Below are 18915 nucleotides of genomic sequence, written 5' to 3'. Positions count from 1 at the left end.
TTGTAAACGGAAAGATTGGAGATCATAACTGGGGAATCACCGCGGTGCATTTGATAATTTTTTCAGTTCGTCGATATAATATTTTATAATGATCGAAAAAAGCTGCATACGAGACGTGATGGACGAGATCTGCAGTATAAACATATATTATTATTGATCGTGTACGGCCAGGGATCATGTATTGTAGTATAAGTAGGCACTAGGTAGGTATCTCCATAATACTAAACACATATTTCATCATTATTTAATATGTTTCTATTATATTGTCGTAACCCAAAAATGTAACTTTATAAACCAACAAAACTGAATAAATAAATAATGTCACTGTAAAATATAAATGATAAAATTTAAGCTTTAAAAAATATATTTATTTTTATCTTTGTTTGTTGTATTTTTTTTTCATTTTAAAAACCTTCAGACCAAAACACTCTTATATTAGGTATGTCTCGTATATGGGTATATACAAATAAACTTACACGTCATCTAAAAATAAATACTTATACATACCTATCATACCTATATATACAATCATATGGATTTGAGTCGGCCCGAATCTATGACTTTGTCGATATAGTATGTAATATTGTCAATATAATACATATAGTTACGACTATATAGGCTTCTACCACATAAATAATATTATACTGCCCCGCAGCTCATCCACAGTAATAACGATACAATATCGTGTTGTTCGTTAACCGACCGGAAATAAAAAAATAATCTCGACATCCCCCCACTCTCACAGCTGTTTAGAGTCGGGGGGTACGGGATTCGCGACGGGGCTGTCGTGCTCGGAGGGCGGACGGGTGGTGGACACGCGAGTCGACGATAAGCGAAAATTAAACCCGACGAAATATAAGTCACCCACTCACCACCCGCCAACACCCACCAACCACCCAAGGCGCGTGTACGTGCCTCGGCAGCTCGCCTCGCCCTCACCGCGGATAAAATGATTTTTCGTCCGTCATCATCCGCGCGGCTTTCATAACACACCCGGCCGCGTGCGTACCCATCGCATACCTATATATATATAATATTATAAATATATATATACGGCTTAAACCGTAGGTATATATATACATATATCTCGTGTCACACGTGCAGTGTATATGTATAGTCTGCTGCCGGCGAGTATATACGAGCACGTGTATAGTGTATATACATAAATATATATATTTATATTTATATGAGTATATAATATAAATTCGGTAGGTATATACAGTCGGTGCGTACGTGCACTGCACTGGTGGTCATAATATATATATATATACACTCATGTACCTACACACGTGCGTTCGGATCAATTTAGATGAGACATGTCCTCTGGCTGAGTTATAATGGCGTGCAGTCAGGTTCGTCTCAATCTCGCAGCAGCCCGGTGCAGTTATTTTAATAATATATACCCCACAGAATAGTGTGTGAGTGCATAATTATTATTGTATAGGTATAGTAGATACATAATATACGAATATCGCTTCGACAATAATATTATTATGCAGAGAGATTAAAAGTAAATACGACGTACGAACATATTTTTTAGAAAAATTTATAATTTTGAACGTTATATACATAGTTCATTCAATGGCCACGTCCACTATTGTCTTAAAATCCCAAAGCAGAAAGTTTTTACTTAAACATTTTGATGCGTAAAATCGGATTTTTACGTGAGAGTAGTAAATACAAAGTTTTAAGTATTATTAAAGCTTAGACGCTCCTTAAATACTTGTGGCAAATTAACTCTACTCTTTCGAAATTCACAATGTATAGAGTTGTTAAAAAATAAAAAATAAAAGATGACATATTTATATAGTTAAAAGTAAAACTTTAATTTGAACAAAATGGTAATAAATATTAAAATATACCTAGGTAGGTATTTAAAAATTTCAAAAATTTGATTTTAATTTTCAATTTAATGCGCGTTATCTGTTAAAAGAAACACTCGGTATACAGAGTGAACCTAAATGGTAATATTATGATATATTTGAATCAGTGTACAATCATAAATTCATTCAAATACACCCTAATAGGGTGCCGACCCTATATCATAATATTATACAGTGTACACGTAAAATAATTCCTTCTATGCGGTTGGCGTCGGAAATTCGGTGAGGTATTATATACGATTTAAATTTGTTATGTGCACAATGATAATATAATATAACCCACATTCAGTTCAGTGACTCTACTTTTGGGTCACCTGTATGATTGGCGGATAGATAGCACCTACAATGAACATGTGCACTACACAGAAAATACGCGAAAAAAAAACACTTATATTCATTAAAATATAAAGAAATATAAATAAACGATTTTGTAAAATAACATGTTAGCCATAAATGTTTTTGCTCTTATCTTGCAAGTAAAGTTTGAGTATAATATGACAAAAACAAAGGAGTGTTAAAAACAGATAAATTGAGCTTGATAACTGATTTGATATTATTAGAATATTTCAACTATTACCTAGATGCACTCTAACTTTGTCAATTTTGCTATAAGAAAAATTACAATTATTCTTAAAAAAAAAAGTGCCACTATTTGCTATGAGGCTTAAAGTTAGTAAAAATAAGGTGGGCAAGTGGGTGTCGTTCTGCTGTACAGAAGATTACATGTGGGTCTCTGTAATGGATGGCGTTAAATTTGAATTCAATGATATAATATATTGTTATCGTTGTATAAGAAAAACGATTCTGAGCGAAAACGGTCAGTCAGCTTATGATATTACTAAGTATATTTTATAATATTATTGTGAATAAAGTAATTTATATATCTATTTACGTGGAACCTTGTTTTAAATTTTCAATCCTGACTTATAAAATTTAAACATTTTATACATTTTTAACTACAAAATAATTATTAAATTTTAAATTTGATATATTTTGTCAAAATTCGAACTTTAAATTCTTATAAAAAAAAATTGTGCCTAGTATGTATTTTTAATATTTTTCAAATGTCATTGTAACAATATAGTAAGAGCCTTTTATTAAATATTCAAGCTTTTTTACCCAACAAATAAAGTTTTATTGACATTCATAGTAAAAAAAACTAATAAAATTGGAAACTGAAAATGTCCCTAAACAGTTCAAAACAAATCAAAATATTTTGATAATTTTTTCATGTATTTAAAATGCAAATACAAACAACTAGTGAAAATTTCATTTGTCTACGGTAATTTGTTTTAAAGTTACACCAAAAACCAAAGTCAATTTTATGAAAAATCGTAAAATCATAAAAATTTTTCGTAAAAATTCCCGTTTTCCCTTAATTGTTATGTTGTTTTTCTTGGCGCTTTTGTTAACTATTGAGAATTTTAAATTTTTTACCTCCTCAATGCACTAACAATATTCACTTTCTCTTCGAACAAGATACTGAAGTTGAAAATCGAAGCATTATTTCGTCTACTTATCGTGTACACAGATACACACAAAAAAAAAAACACACGTCATTGTAAAATCAATACATTCATCGTTTTACTCAGAATCTAAAATAGTCTGAATCTGTAGGGATTCTTCTGGTGTTGTCATTGTTGAAAAAAAATGTAGTCACATCATGCTCACAGTCGAATAAAATTCTAAATTTTTTCAATACGACGTGTAGGTTTCTCGGTATTCACGGCTTTCACCTCCAAAAACCCTATTTAAATCCAAGGTCATCCAGCTGAAATATTTTGTGGTACCTACTTACCTCTTACAGCTAACACACTGCCGTCGAAACGAGAAACGCCGGCTGCGGATATTTTCCGACGACTCGTTATCTCGCACACGGAAGTCGGCGGCGTGTGCATAATAATAACAATATGTCATTTAGTTAATTGTACGGCTGCTGAGACAATGGTTCCAACAGCCGCGATGGCGGAAGCACCCGTTTGCGCGGAATGTCTCATTCGAGCAGTGGATTGAGTGACGTTTTTTTCCCCGCCCAGACGACGTCGTATTAAATTTAAGAAATTTAATAGCTCAAAAACGAAACCCAAATAATGGTACATTTCTTGAACAGCGCGTCTCGTGAAAAATTCCACGAATTTAAAAACATATAATATTCCAATAGTTAATACAATGAAATTATACACTATTATTGCAATTTGTTTGTGTACGATATTATGATTTTATCAAATTTTATTTGCAATTTGAACATTTGAATAAATTTAAATAATAGGTAACTTGTTTTGAATGCAATATAACGTACGTGTATGTTTTCTGTCATTAAATTAGTTATTATTATATTTTTAAACGTATGAAATGTTTGTAAGTTATTTAGACAGTATTTAAATTTTACTGATATCATTAATACCTATTTACGTTACGAAAATTATATTATGAAAAAAGTTTTTTGAACAATAATAATATTTTGCAACGAGCGTCCCGTTGTAAATTGTACGTGAAACAGTCCAATGATAATACTTAATGTATAAATATTAAACAATGACATTTTACTGTTACATTATCAATTAATATAAATATATTATAGTAACCTAATCTATCTATTGGGAAACTAACTTTTCGTACGCTCCACTTTTGCTATATGCTTAACCTGGAAACATTAGAACAGTGACGTTTACATTCGAAGTTATATTTATTATTTAAGCTTCTGCCCAGAAATATTGACAGTCCTGAATAATCCTTAAGTCGTTTATCCTTCTTCACTCCTACTCGAAGTGCACCGACCTGTAAACTTATTTATTTTGAGTACTCGAGTAACTTTAACTATACCTATATTGCAGTGCAGTATAGTGTGTACATATCATCACTATTATTATTATTATTCCGTTTCGAATGATTGTTAACATTTGTCTAAACAATGTGATTGGGCCTGTTAAAATTAAAACAAATAAAACAGGTACATAAATTGATCATAACACTTTTATGGATCCGAATAGTATTTTGTAACGATTTCTCACAATCAACTGCAGTGTATACAATCGTCGTCATATTTGTTACATTATTGTCGGTCAAAATCCAAATTTTCAAAACAAATTTGCGCACATGGGAAATAATGAATATTATTATATGATAGTAAAAATATGTATTTCATTTTTAAACGTAAAACACAGTATAATTAATGAAGCCCCCTCGAAGTTCCCGTGTCATTATTCATTAATGATTATGGTATAATTAACCTGCAGATTTTTTTTGATTTTTTTGCGACCTGCAGCAGCAAGAGAGTTAAAAAATAACACAGTTCATATTTTATTAAAAATAAATTTTAAACAAAACGTTATTCGCGCTGAATATTGGTTTCGGTGAAACGTGTATCATACTTATAAATATATACATAATTAATGTACTATGTATTATGTTTTTAAAAATCCGGGTAATGTTTCGTACTCCTCATCACTGCAGATGATGATAATATTTTAGTTATGTTAAACTTAAAAGGGTGTAGATTTTTTCGTCGTTAATTTTACATTAATCAAATCGGCACGTTTTAATATCGTTTTATTTTCAAACTATAGGGTCGAAATTAAATTTGAAAGTGTACGAGTTTAAAACATCGCCGTGCACCGTGGACGAGACGGGGAGCTAATATAAATTGATTAAATCTAAAATACAGGTTTTTACTTGGGGAGTTATTTTATTTTTTTCATTACCCACTTTCTTTAATTAAAAACATAAATAGACAAAGGAACGATGGGTGGACGACATCCTATAGGATATTAAAGTAATCAAAGTAAGGTATTCGTTAATTTGATTTATTTTATTCAATCCCTTGCACGCGAATCGTTCGACAATAATATGGTGTTTATGATTTTGCTGCCCCGCAGAGACAACCCAAAAAAAACCGCCCAATTAAACGGTACTTAAAGAAAATTTATTAGCTTGAAAAAAATGACAGTTGAACAATTTAAATTGTCTTCTTAAAGATTGTGACTTGGACCATTCTTTGATTATACTATCATATATTTTACGGTGCGGATGACTCTGACGTGTTATACGGATAATATTATAATGATAGTGATAATATCATAAATTTTACTATCGTGGAAAGACACAAAATATAAAAAATAAAAAAATAATTTTTAGGAAATAAGTGAATGGAGTTATGAGAGGAATAAAATTAAGAACATTTAAAAAAAACCTTTTCGGTGCTACATTTGCAGCTTCTCAATATCGCTCTCTCTTATAATGGTCCTAAGTAGGGCCCTGCAGGATGTAGTGTTCCGAGTTGCACAGTTATAATACTTTGGGTACGCATGCTAATATTAATTAATGACTATCACGTATTGATGTGCTCTCTGAAGCTCTCTTAATGTGCTGAGACGTTTAAAAAATGTTTTTTCCAATCTTCCACCAAAGCTCCATTCGCCTGCAGCACCGCAAGGAAAATATTATGACATACCGTCCTAATATTATATTATCAACTGCGTAGAGTCTTCTGCGATTTGTCATGTCTTGTTTGACAAGGAAAACACTATATATAATATTTATACTCGACCCAACCGTTGGTTTTGTAATGTGTAAATTTATACGAATACGTAATAATATTTCATAGAGCAAAATTACTGCGTAGACGCAATAATATCGTCAAAGCCACGTGCCGTGCGCTGGTGTATAAAAACATAATATTATTATTGTGAAGTCGAATGATATTTAATTAAACGAAATAATATTCACATCGTACATAGTACGTACTATTATATTATTACTTATTTTCCGTAAAATATTACACGTATCGTATTATTATTAAATTACGTTGCAGATGATGTTTGACGTAACGCGGCGACGATGTGTTTACCACGAAAAATTGTCAAAGGACGTCCAATTTTAAATGTATTCGCATACACAGCTGCGGTGCATATAAATATATTTGTTCTATATATTATATATGTCCCACGCTGATGTAGCTTCAATAGTCTCTCTCAGACGGGAAAAGTTTTTCCTGATAAATTTTCAATGAGCGCCGCGAATCCGAAAACTTTGTCCCTCACTAATTCATATTCATCATACCGCGGCTGTGACGGTGGTCACTGAAACCCGGCATCGTGTTTTGGAAGACTTTTTTTTCTTATATACAGGTAGGTAGGAACTCTCGACAGCCGTCGACGTATTTTAGAATGTACGTGTGCACAGACATTTTTTTTTTGATTAACAGAGGAAAACTCGGTGGTCCGAATCCAAAGGCCGGAGGATACTGTACGCATTACGCACTATATGCATGTCAAAATATAATTACAGTCATATAGCTGTGGCGGGATTGATAGCAACCGACTACAGATTAGGTGGTGCGTTGATATATTATAATATTAACTTTATATTTCTCGAACACTGTCGACGCGAGTTGACTCTCCGACGTATTAGCGCTGACGACGATGCATTTTTAATGTTATACTTTACAAGATATCAATCGCAGTGTGGTACACTTGTGAAGTTTTAACGCGACGTGCCAATCACGGGTGTCCATTGTGTGGTGGGGGGAGGGGGTGCTCTCGCCGTCCTGGGAAAAATAATACGAACTTAAAGATTAAATGTTTGATGAACGGTCGTAGTGAAAGAGGGAACTATAGTATACCTACGTCGAGAGGACAGAATGTCAATATTAATTACATCCGACAAATCGGGTTCGGAATGGGACGATCAGATTATTGGAATAAAATGGAAAAAGGTAAATGTTTTTATTTTATACTCAACACAAAATACCGAACTGACGACAGTAGACTAATTATTTCGCATTTTGTTTTAATTTATGTCCTGTGGTAACTATATGCATGTCCTCCGGGGAGGTGACTATCAAAGATTATACAATTTTCAATTATGCATATCCTCTATGTATATAAAGCTGCAGGTAATATAAAACTCGTTTTTTTCTGTGTATCTTTATTTTATATTACATCCACAATAAAATTTACGTTAAAATAACTAAAAGCAGAAGTGTTAATTTTATGCAAAAAAATGTTTAATTGTATTTCAAAATGAGAAAAATTACGATATCACAAGAAATTATTCTCGATTAGCAACGTGTGGTAATTGTTGGAAGAAGGGGAAGTATACAAATATATGTGCCCTTTTCTTATTTTACAAACAGCAATATAGGTAGGTTACAGTAACTACATAATAAATTATATTATTTAGTATACGCGTGTGGTCAAAACTATACGATTGACATAACCACCATGATAATTAATTTTAATACCAATTCAAAAATATGGTACATTTAAGTTTTATGTCGTATTATATTCTTCAAAAGTATGATTTATTGCGAATTCTGGTGATATTTTTTCGTCTGGTACACGCGCGGGGCACGTCAAACCTGCAGATATCGCTGTCAAGTATGATTGTATGAACTATAACTAGCCCGGTGCAGTACTCGGTAATATCATATTATACCTAATGACATAATGTAGACGGAAACTATATATAGGTACAAACGAAAATATGGTAAAACGCAATCGCATTTTTTTGGGCAGCAGAAAGAGTTTGCCGAGGTGAGACATATACGTCGTATAAACAACAAGACCAGAGCAAACCGTTAAGACCGGGTCAGCTGAAACATTTTTCGGTGGCAGTTAAGTGCCCGACATCACTGTACCGCGGTCGCACGCACACACACATACACACACACACACACACACACACACACACACACACACACACACACACACACACACACACACACACACACACACACACACACATCGAGTGTAAGTCACATATGTGTACCTATATATTATACAGTATGGCTTACCCGGTGGTACTTAGAGTGGTACCTATATACTGGTTGTTGTTGTTGTTGTTGTTGTTGTTGTTGATGTTGCCGAGCGGGCGATAGAATAAAGTATGTGCATATGTATATAAAATACATTCGCGTGAAAAACGCAATAACGGAGTCGTTAAGTCGAGTTAATAATAATAAAAAAAAAAAAGAAAAAAAAACGACAACAATAATAAAACGAAGCGGCAATAACGCAACGAAATCGCGGACATTTTTATATATAGTTTTAAAAATAGCGGAGGCTAACGCACCAGTGTACCACTATTATCATGTGAGAGAGTTTTCCGCGTGTCGTGTGCGGTAAGTAACGGCGTATAATAGTGCACATAATAATAATATCTATATGAGCCACGTGACGTTCTAATATACTAGTCCTGAGTTAGGCGCGTAAGATATATTATTATGATAGTTATTACAACAGCCGAAGACGACGACACATTGACGACGACGACGAGGCCGACCGGTTAAATTTTTTTTTAGAAAATTATAATACGCATTATATAAATATAATATTTTACGCGATTATGTTATTATACCTATAGTCTACGTACATAGTATTATAATTCCGTCGTCGACGACTCCTCCGAACGGAGAGTGATGATGTTTGTTTTCGATGACATAAACGCCCATGTTGGACAAACCTGACGATCTCGCGATCAGACGATAGTCCGACGGAACTCGTATTCTGTATAACATAATATTATAACGTTATACAATTATAAATTATGTGCTTAGTACATTATATTACACGAGCCCTTTAGAGACCAACCAAACCCGCGGCTGTCGTACGGTACGATCTTAAAAATATAAAAGGATGATTCAACGATGACCTACGCATGGACATTTTTACCTAAAAGTCTTAAGAATCGTATGTTGCGATATTTAAAGACTTCGAAGAGTAAAAACAATTGAAAAGTATATACTTGCTGGATGGAGTACCTATTTGTGCATTCTGAGGGTTTTTTTTATGGGTCGCCTTGAGTACAAAAACAAACTGTTTATTCGATATGACAGGAGTTGAGTAAAATAATTAAAATTGATGGAAATCCCCCAAAAAAAACGAGTGACTTGCAGTGACATAAGTAAACTAAACTTTCAAACACCCACTCGTACAACAACGACAATACTATCGCTTTTAAAAATAAACGGTGTGTGTATAAGACGCTATTCGTAATTTTTTTTATCCTATCGTTAAACCGATTTTCCCAAAAATGACGGTAAACCCATTTTTTTTTTTTTTTTGTAAATAAACGATTCATATTTTGATCCCTTATCCCGTCCTTCGCTCGGACCGAATCAATGCTGTTCTTCGTATAATAATATACAAAGAGAAATACGCTGACGATCTGTGTAAGGCGGTGCTGTGTACATAATATGATTATTATAATATGACGATATTTACCGACTGTCTCGTTCACGAATAAACGGCGCGCTTTTAATACATCATCGCAGGAAAAAATGACGACATGTCACGCGCATCGACGATGGACAAACGAATATAGTTTCCGTCCAGAAATCGGATTACTTTGCACGACAGCCACACCGCTCATAATGTTATACTTAGGTTGTATTAATATATAAACTAGCTGTACGTCCAAACTCTGTCCGGGAAGAATTTAACAAACGTAAGTATTTTATGTCACTATGTCGGTATGTCGGGTTTTAGGGAACTTCGGTTGACGGGAAAACCGGCGCATCGGCGCACCTCACTTTGTGAAATAATCCGACTGCGACGGGCTTTCGGTGGAATAAATACATCACGTGGTACAAACTATCTCTCTAAACTTTCCCGATATTTCGAAGTACAACCTCTGAAACTATCGTAGAAATCGGCTGAGTAGTTTTTGAGTTTACAAGCTATAGACATAAGGGCATTGGCTTGATGTTCATTTGATTGACAAACAATAAATTAAACATCAAATTATTTTATTTTATTTAAAAAAAAAATCCCATAGAAACGCAAAGGTTAACCCGGAAGGTCGGCAATTATTTATCAATTTTTTTTTTTTAAAAATTGTATTTTTTCATCCAATGGTAGCCCTATGCAATCGGTATATAAACAAAAAATGACTCGTGAGCAAAAACGGAATTCATGTATGAGCTGTTCTAAAGCATTCTATAGGAGTTGAAAAGGGAAGCTTAAAAGTCTCAATAATACTCTGTATTGATGTAACTTTTGAAATCGGTCTATAGGTTTCTGAGATTAGTCGTTAGTAAAAAACTGATTCCACCTTTATATAATAACATATAAGTAGGTATACTATCTGATATTATATACCATAAGGAATATAATAATTCGGTGAATCTCGCATAATATTATTATCACAAAGTTGAAAGTGTCACGTGGCACCGACAAAAAAAAATCGTGTTACATGTTAAGAAAATTGGGTTAAATATATTTGCATAAATTCGGTTTTAATTTGCTTGTGACGGTTCTTAACATATATATTTCGTTAATCGGAACTTCCTCTGCCCGTCAATATATCGTATAGGTATATATAGCGAGCCCATAACATTTTAACATAGAACTATACGCTGAATATTAGACACGGACCTCGGTGTGAATATAGACGCGTTCTATTGATAGCAACAAACGCGGATTGATATTTAACTGGATCGAAAAAATTTGGAGCGGAATGCGTCCGACAGCGACGTTATATTGTCCGGTGTTATATCATTATTTATTGTATAATATTTCAATCTCGGCGATGCTTCGGTGGGCATATTATGCGTGTAAGCCGTCGTCGCACGATACAATGACCGATCGACGGATTTCGTTCAGCGCACGATAATAATATGTATATTATTGCGGTGTTTTGAGTCACTGTCGACTATTTTACCGCGAAACGGATTGGAACTTTGTGCGGGGAGAGGCGATTTTCTGTATTTGCCGTCTTCGTCCTCATATACCGTATATTATATACTGCTAGAGATGACCGATTTCGGTCCAAATAATATGAGTGTCCCGATTGCGTCCTAACACACTCACACAATTTATTGGTTGGCAAAATAACGTATAAAACGTAGTTGTAATAAAAATAAAGTCCCCCTAAAAGATGAATATTTAAAATTTTGTCGTAAAATATTTAATACTGTCGTACCTACCTATTAAACGTAAACGTTGACAACTTTTATTTGTAATACACCGGTTTTTATTTTTTGCTTAATTTGCTTCATCTTTTAATTAAAGCTAAATATTACTAGATTGCAGGTTTATCTTTTTGATTTAACATTTAAAATACTTCCATTACTTACTTAAACACTTAATACGATATAACAACAGATATTCCGAAAAAAACTATTTGGCTTTAATAATCACTATACTGTGTAATCAGCCTTTTGGATTTCATATATTAATTTTAGGATATTTACGCAGTCGTAAAAATCACTGAAAACAGTATTTCCTACACAGGCTCTGTACGGGCTGAAATCGGGTTATCAAAATGGATAAAAGGTAACTTTGGGCCGCAATCGGGCGATCCCGACTTAGGTAAGTATAGGAATTTAGACGTGACGTTCTATTTCAAGAGCACGGATCGATAAGGATTCGAAAAAACAGATTCGAATTCGTCGTGAAGTCTACTCGTGATCGACTTAACCGCATTTCCGATTTGTTTGCCTAAAGTTTACCAAAAAAAAATTGAATACGGCAAGCTTTAAAGTTCTTATTTTGCCTGCAGTTCACTCGGGCGTGACTTGTGGAGATAAAATCAAAAATGTGTGTAAATGGATCTCAAGTAAACTTTACGTAGAATTCAAATCCGCTTTTATAATATTTATTATTAGATCGATTGGTACCTATGTCCTATACGTTGGAAACTGAACACGTCTTATTTTCTGTACTGTGCGTGCGTGATATAGACGACTACTTCCGATTCCCTAAAGTTTATTATTGATTATTTACTAAAAACAACCATCGTGTTAATATTAAAAACAACACTTTAAACTTCAATACTCGGCTGTTAACTTGTTTTAAAATTATTAAATAGCATGTAGGTTGTGTCCAGGTATAATACTATTTTAATCAGATGTAGAGTTGTACAACGAAAAGCTGTGGAAAATTGTGGATAAATATCCTTACTCAAAACAATGGTTACTTTAGTACTCTAAATCATTTGATTTCTCTTAAAGTAATATTGTTAACTTGTTTTTAATGTTGATAATATTTCCAAATTTAGAAGTATGATACTTATTTAACTTATATTGATAGTGTTTTTAATTTTATCAGGTATTATTACTGTTTTTTGTTGTTTTTGTTGACACACCCGCATGTGTTGTCTGAATACAACTCGGTCAATTTTGGTGTTAGAATAAAAACACCTATTACAAAATTAAAAGATGACAATATTTTGGAGGGCAAGACGTTGAGTTTTTTTTTTTAAATTTAAATGTTGTGAAGTTAGAGGTATTTTAAAAATGTTATATTTTTGCTATTTCTAAACGATATAACGGACGTTATTTTGGGTATAATGGAAAAAATGCAACGACTTGCCCCAAGAAATATTGTCACAGTTCAATTTTTTTCATAGGTATTTTTACTTTAGAACCAAAATCGAGCGATTTATACTCAGACTGCGTAAACGCGTCTTGTCTATATCGTACGTATGTAAGACGGAGACAACACATTCGGGTGTGACTTGATATAATATTGTACATAATTGATAATATTATTATATTATATTATAATTAATTTTAGCAGTATTTTTCTGTTTTGCCCATAAAGCGTTAAAACAAAATAATGGTAAAGGTGTTACTTTTCAACAAAGCAGCCGCAGATTGACGATATTATATTGATCACGGAACATAATATTTTATGATAACAATACAATATAATATTATTATTCATAAAACTCTATATTAATAATATGTATGGATACAAATATGTACATAATATGCAAATTATATACTTTTCGGAAGTTGACTGAAAAATCGCGTTTATTGTTTTTAGTCGTTTCGCACTATAATTGTCGTGCGCAGGCTACACGACGGGCATCGTTACGACCAACGGAATAGGAAGATTTAACGACACCATCTACGTACCAGGATAATAATATATGAAATAATATTTTAATGACACGTCAGAAGTATAAACGCTCGCGTACCTCCGTGTGACGCGCTGGAATGGTCTAATAACCGTGGTTACGAGTAAAATATTATTATACCGCGGCCTATAGGTAGGTCGTAACGATAAATTGGACTTTTGCGCCTTTTATGACTGAACCTGTGCTCAGTAAGTTATCGTCAGTATGCCTAGACGTGCAGTTGGGTACCTATAGCTCACACTGCACTGATGCATATAGGTACGAATTATTATTATTATTATTGAGCGCAGTCGTGTGCGGTGCAGCGATGCATTCCGTCGGCTGCAGTCTTATATTACAGTATTATATTATTATTATTTTATGCTATTACACGAGACGCGCGTATTATATATTATACGTCTTGACCGTGTATATAATGATAATAATATTATTATTATAGGTAAGCGCGCGGTAATATATTTACTATAAAGTCATCGTCTTCGTCGTCGTCGTTAAGTACGACAATTAAATCGTATACTATATAATGTCCACATATATATTATATAATATACATGCACGTGTATATTAACATAAACTAAACGACAACAGCGTCGCCGCCGCCGTCGCGTTATCAATGAAACGCGATCGCCCAGAGTCGTAAAAAGATATATATTTCATACATTAAAGAGGATAATATTATTATTACAATATTTTAATTTAATAATACAATATTATCGGGCGTCGTATTATCCGTCGTACGGAGGCCGTCTCTAACGCCGCCGCGCCGCCTCGTATATCCGCCGGAAACGATAATTCAAAGTTCGAACGACGTGCCATTACGGTTGTTTTTTATATTTTTTTTTTATCCGCGGCGTCGTCAAACACGTAGGTATATTCGTACCAGACGGCCGTGTGCAATGTATTTTTGTAATTTATTACGTATAATAATATATAGGTGTACATATGCATATAATACACGTGATGGCGAAATAAATTAAATATATACGATCGCGTAGTGTGGTGTATCGTCTGCGAAGCTCGATCTCCTTGTGTGTGCGCGCGTGTGTGTGTATGTGTGTGTGACGGGTGGGGGGGAGGGCTGGTAATTGTTTCCGATTCCGTGTCCAGTTGTGTAGTTTCTTTTGCGGTATCCTATTAATTTTGATGTCAAGAGTACAATTATAAAATGCTCACAGTTCGATTGTAAGGAAATTGTAATATTGTAGAAACAAGGTAGAGACAAAGACAGGGGCGGATCCAACCTAAGTTAAAGTGAGGGGAGAGGGGTTATTCTTAATTGTTTTGACGAATGAAAAAATGAGGCGAATGATATTAGGTCAACTTTCTCATTGACATTAAAATTTAAAGGTAACAACTAAAAATTCGTTCCGCTGAATGCTTAACCCAAATTTTTCATGTTATACTGTACGTTTGAAATACGGATACAACACATATTATGGACATTGTGTCTTCTCAATAGTATTATTTTCAATTATTTATTTTTTATTTTATTATAGTACTAATTATAGAAATGAAAATAATATAAAGATACGTTTTAATAACAAGTGACCGTTGTGATTTATGTTTATTAATATTATATGTTATAGTCGTAAAATCATTGTTCAATAGTGCGCAAGAAGAAGCTGGCATAGAACGTGCAGGTTTCTAATATTTCCAGTTCCTAGTTAGGTTATAGGTAATTGGTACATAATCGAGTGATGTAAGTGTCAATAAACATAATTAATAACCGACCGTTTAATTATTATTCATCGTAATCACATATTTTATTCGACGAGTTAAAACACATCAAAAAAAAAAATTTCATTGGAGCCGATCTTTTCTCGACACCTGCAGCCTCCGTATTTACATTTATATTTATACGAATATAAAATAATATATATAACGCCACTAATAAGCGGTCCTTCTCATCCACAAATATACGCCACTGCGAAACGTCGAACTCACGTTTATACACGTGCGGTTGGAAAAATATAGTAATCATTTACAGAGCACATGCATAATTATCACCGAATCTACAGAATAAATGATTCCACTTTTTCTCGTCGAATAATATTCAGCACATACACTTAACAATAAATGTCCGTAATACTTTTTTATCGATGTGCCTGCACTACCCAGACACCCCTTGATACATAAAGGATATCAAAAATCACCTCGCTACGCCTCCGTCCGAGTGGAATCACGTCGTATTATGTATATATAGTTACAGCTGTAGGGCGTGTAACAGATAGAACTGACTTTTGGAATAACTCTTGGTCTAATTAATATTAATTATATATATATATATATATATATAATTTATACATACTTGTGCTAGACCTAATATATTATACAAAAAAATATTTTTTTTAACACTGAAAATAATATATTCAAAATAGCCAATTTGTGAATCAGATTATAAGAGCAATTTTGATAGTAAAAACATTTATCTAAGTCAAGTAGTTTATATTTTAGAATTTTTTAAGATATCAATATTTTTTTTAATTAGACGAATTTGGAAAGAAATAACTTTTTTCATAATATTTTTTTTTGGAAATTTTCTGACATGAGTATATTTCTTAAATTATTTACTAATCATATAATTTTAACAATTTTTGTCATACGTGTAAATAGCATAATTTTTTTTTTTTTTTTTTGTTAAGTCTTTCTGTTACACCTTGTGTATCCTATATAACTTGTAGATCAGCAGCGACCGCGGTTGTGTTATTACGCATGCGGTGACGATTTCGAAATCGTAATAGATGTCGAAGCCGACCCTTTTTAATAATGCTTTGACCGGAAGTGTTATAAATAATAATTTCATACAAAAATATAAAACGGAACGCGACAGACGAGACAATTGGACGCATTGCACGATGATGTGACGTATACGTATACGTATACGCTCGTCGGTATTCGTTAATGGACTAATATTTTAAAACAAATTATTATTCACTCAAAGTTGGTATATATTAATATAAGCATGTGACTCGTAAAGCCTCGATTGTTTAGAAAATTGGACGGTTTTATAGATTTATCTATTATGTTGTATGATTGATTTATTGAAGTTGTCGTCTATGATTTATTTAACATAATATTTATTACGTTTGAAATGACTGCATAACGGTGTCGTTCGTGGAAATAAATTGGTAAATAATATTGTATGCTTCTTTAAAAAAATTACAATGATTGATTGTAATAATTGTAAATAAAACGACAAAGGCTGTTAATAAAAATAAATTATACTTTTTTATACGTTTTATTCCATTTGAACACAAAAGAAAAACCAACTATATCAACCTGATGTTATTAATTTTAAGTGAAAAAAAATTAAATGTTTATATTTCGATTGTTACAATGAAAATTAAAGGTACTACCCATATCGGCGTGGCGGAATATCACAATTTCATAATGTTCCATTTTCCGACGAAAATATAATATTATGCGATATTGTATAATATCTGAAATTCAATATTCAAAGTCAAATAAAGCAACACGAATCAAAACCGTAAAAAAAAATGATTTAAATACCTACAACGAAGTTTTAAAAAAATGTATATACAAAGTATTATAGATATATTTTATCCTGGTTTATTATAAATTAAATAAAAAAAAATATTTAATTAAATTCTTTTGGTGGTTAGGAATGATGGAGTATTTTTCAGCTATACACAATTTATGTATATAATTAAGTTTGTGAAGTTAATATTTGTTATTAACCTTTTCCTCCTCTGCAATGCGTACCCCGAAACGTATACGAATAAAACGCTTATACAGTTTACAATTCAATTTTCGAACGTATTTACGTGAGCGAAAAAATTAATAAATGTTATAATAATAATAACACAATATTCTGATCTTCAGCTTTATAATTTCGTTTGAACCGAATTCGGATACTTAAATATTTATACCCAGAAATTACATAGTACTGCGAACATAGTAATGTTATGTTTTAATAAAATACCAATAATAGGCAACAGGTATTATAGGCCCACCTGTCCACGAAACATGGGTAGGTACGCACGACGGACGGGCATCGGAACTTATTTAAACTAAATACCTATACGACCTACCTGCAATTTATGTGGGCCCGCCAAACTATATAATGACTTATAAGTCGTGACGCTTACAACTAATATTGTTGCATCAACTACGTGCGCAGTTAAGTAAATTAATTACAAAATACGTATTTTACGCGCGTTCTATTGTTTTTACCGTTTCAAAATAAATTATCTCAACTGCGACGCAGGTGTCAACTCAAACTTTCCGTTTTAAATAGTTCGGCGGCCAGCGATAAGTTTCGCGATAAACACAGTCTATTAAAACTAATTATTGCGAGCACCGCGTTTAACGATTTTACGGTTTTCACGCCGTAACTCTAGTGATTTCTCTGGGAAATCTGGCACGGTGACTAATAAATTGACACTATTCACCTATTATAAACTATGATTGATATTGAATGCCCGTGTGGGACTACCCCACCATAGGCGGTTTGAAATTCGTTTTTATAGTTTGTGAGAGGTAGTGATTTTTTTTGTTTTTTTTTTATAATTTTCTGGTTTATTTTCACCAGGTATAATAATATAACACTGCACGATTAGTGGTGGGAGTGAGTCCACATAAGGGCAATGCGTTGTATAGAGTTCCAATAAAGTACTGCATTCCGAATGCGGATCGTCTGAGAGATCTTTACCCACATTTGGCTATATATTATTTTGGTTTTTGGATGTACAGCAGAATCCATCTCCGTCGCACCCTCCCGAAAACGCCCCCCCAAGCCGAGGTGGAAAAAATTTATTGGTATTGGTACTCACCTCGTGTGCGTTCGCCGTGCGGTCCCTCGTCGTTATCGTCGTCGTGTGGGCGCTTACAACTGTCGTCGGTCTACAGGCGGCGGCGCCGAAGAATAATTACTCTACCACGCGAATAATATCGCAGTACAATGTACGCGTATCGTAATAATTGTTACAATTTGTTGTTGTTACTACCGTATTGTCGTCTATATAATATCGTGACGATCGCACTCGCGTTTACATTCGAAATGGACTCGGCGCGACGACTGCGACTGCCGTTGCCGATGCCACACCGCCACAGATATCCGTTGGCGCCCAGCGTTTAAAAATACACCCTGTGCCGTCGCGTCGTCCCTACTTGCTCACTATGTCGTGTAGCCGGGCCATCAGAAATTATT

At 33.5% G+C, this 18915-nt stretch overlaps 1 protein-coding gene across 1 annotated transcript in view; it reads right to left on the bottom strand.

The window, feature by feature from the left end:
* Positions 1-18915, bottom strand: part of LOC115033507 — a 48304-nt gene that overhangs the window by 12416 nt on the left and 16973 nt on the right. The gene's annotated exons all lie outside the window — the stretch shown is intronic.

Source organism: Acyrthosiphon pisum, chromosome A1 (assembly GCF_005508785.2).
Source record: "Acyrthosiphon pisum isolate AL4f chromosome A1, pea_aphid_22Mar2018_4r6ur, whole genome shotgun sequence".
Classification (NCBI taxonomy): Eukaryota; Metazoa; Arthropoda; class Insecta; order Hemiptera; family Aphididae; genus Acyrthosiphon; species Acyrthosiphon pisum.
The sequence above is the reverse complement of the archived record's forward strand: the minus strand, read 5'-3'. Positions and strand labels throughout refer to the sequence as shown.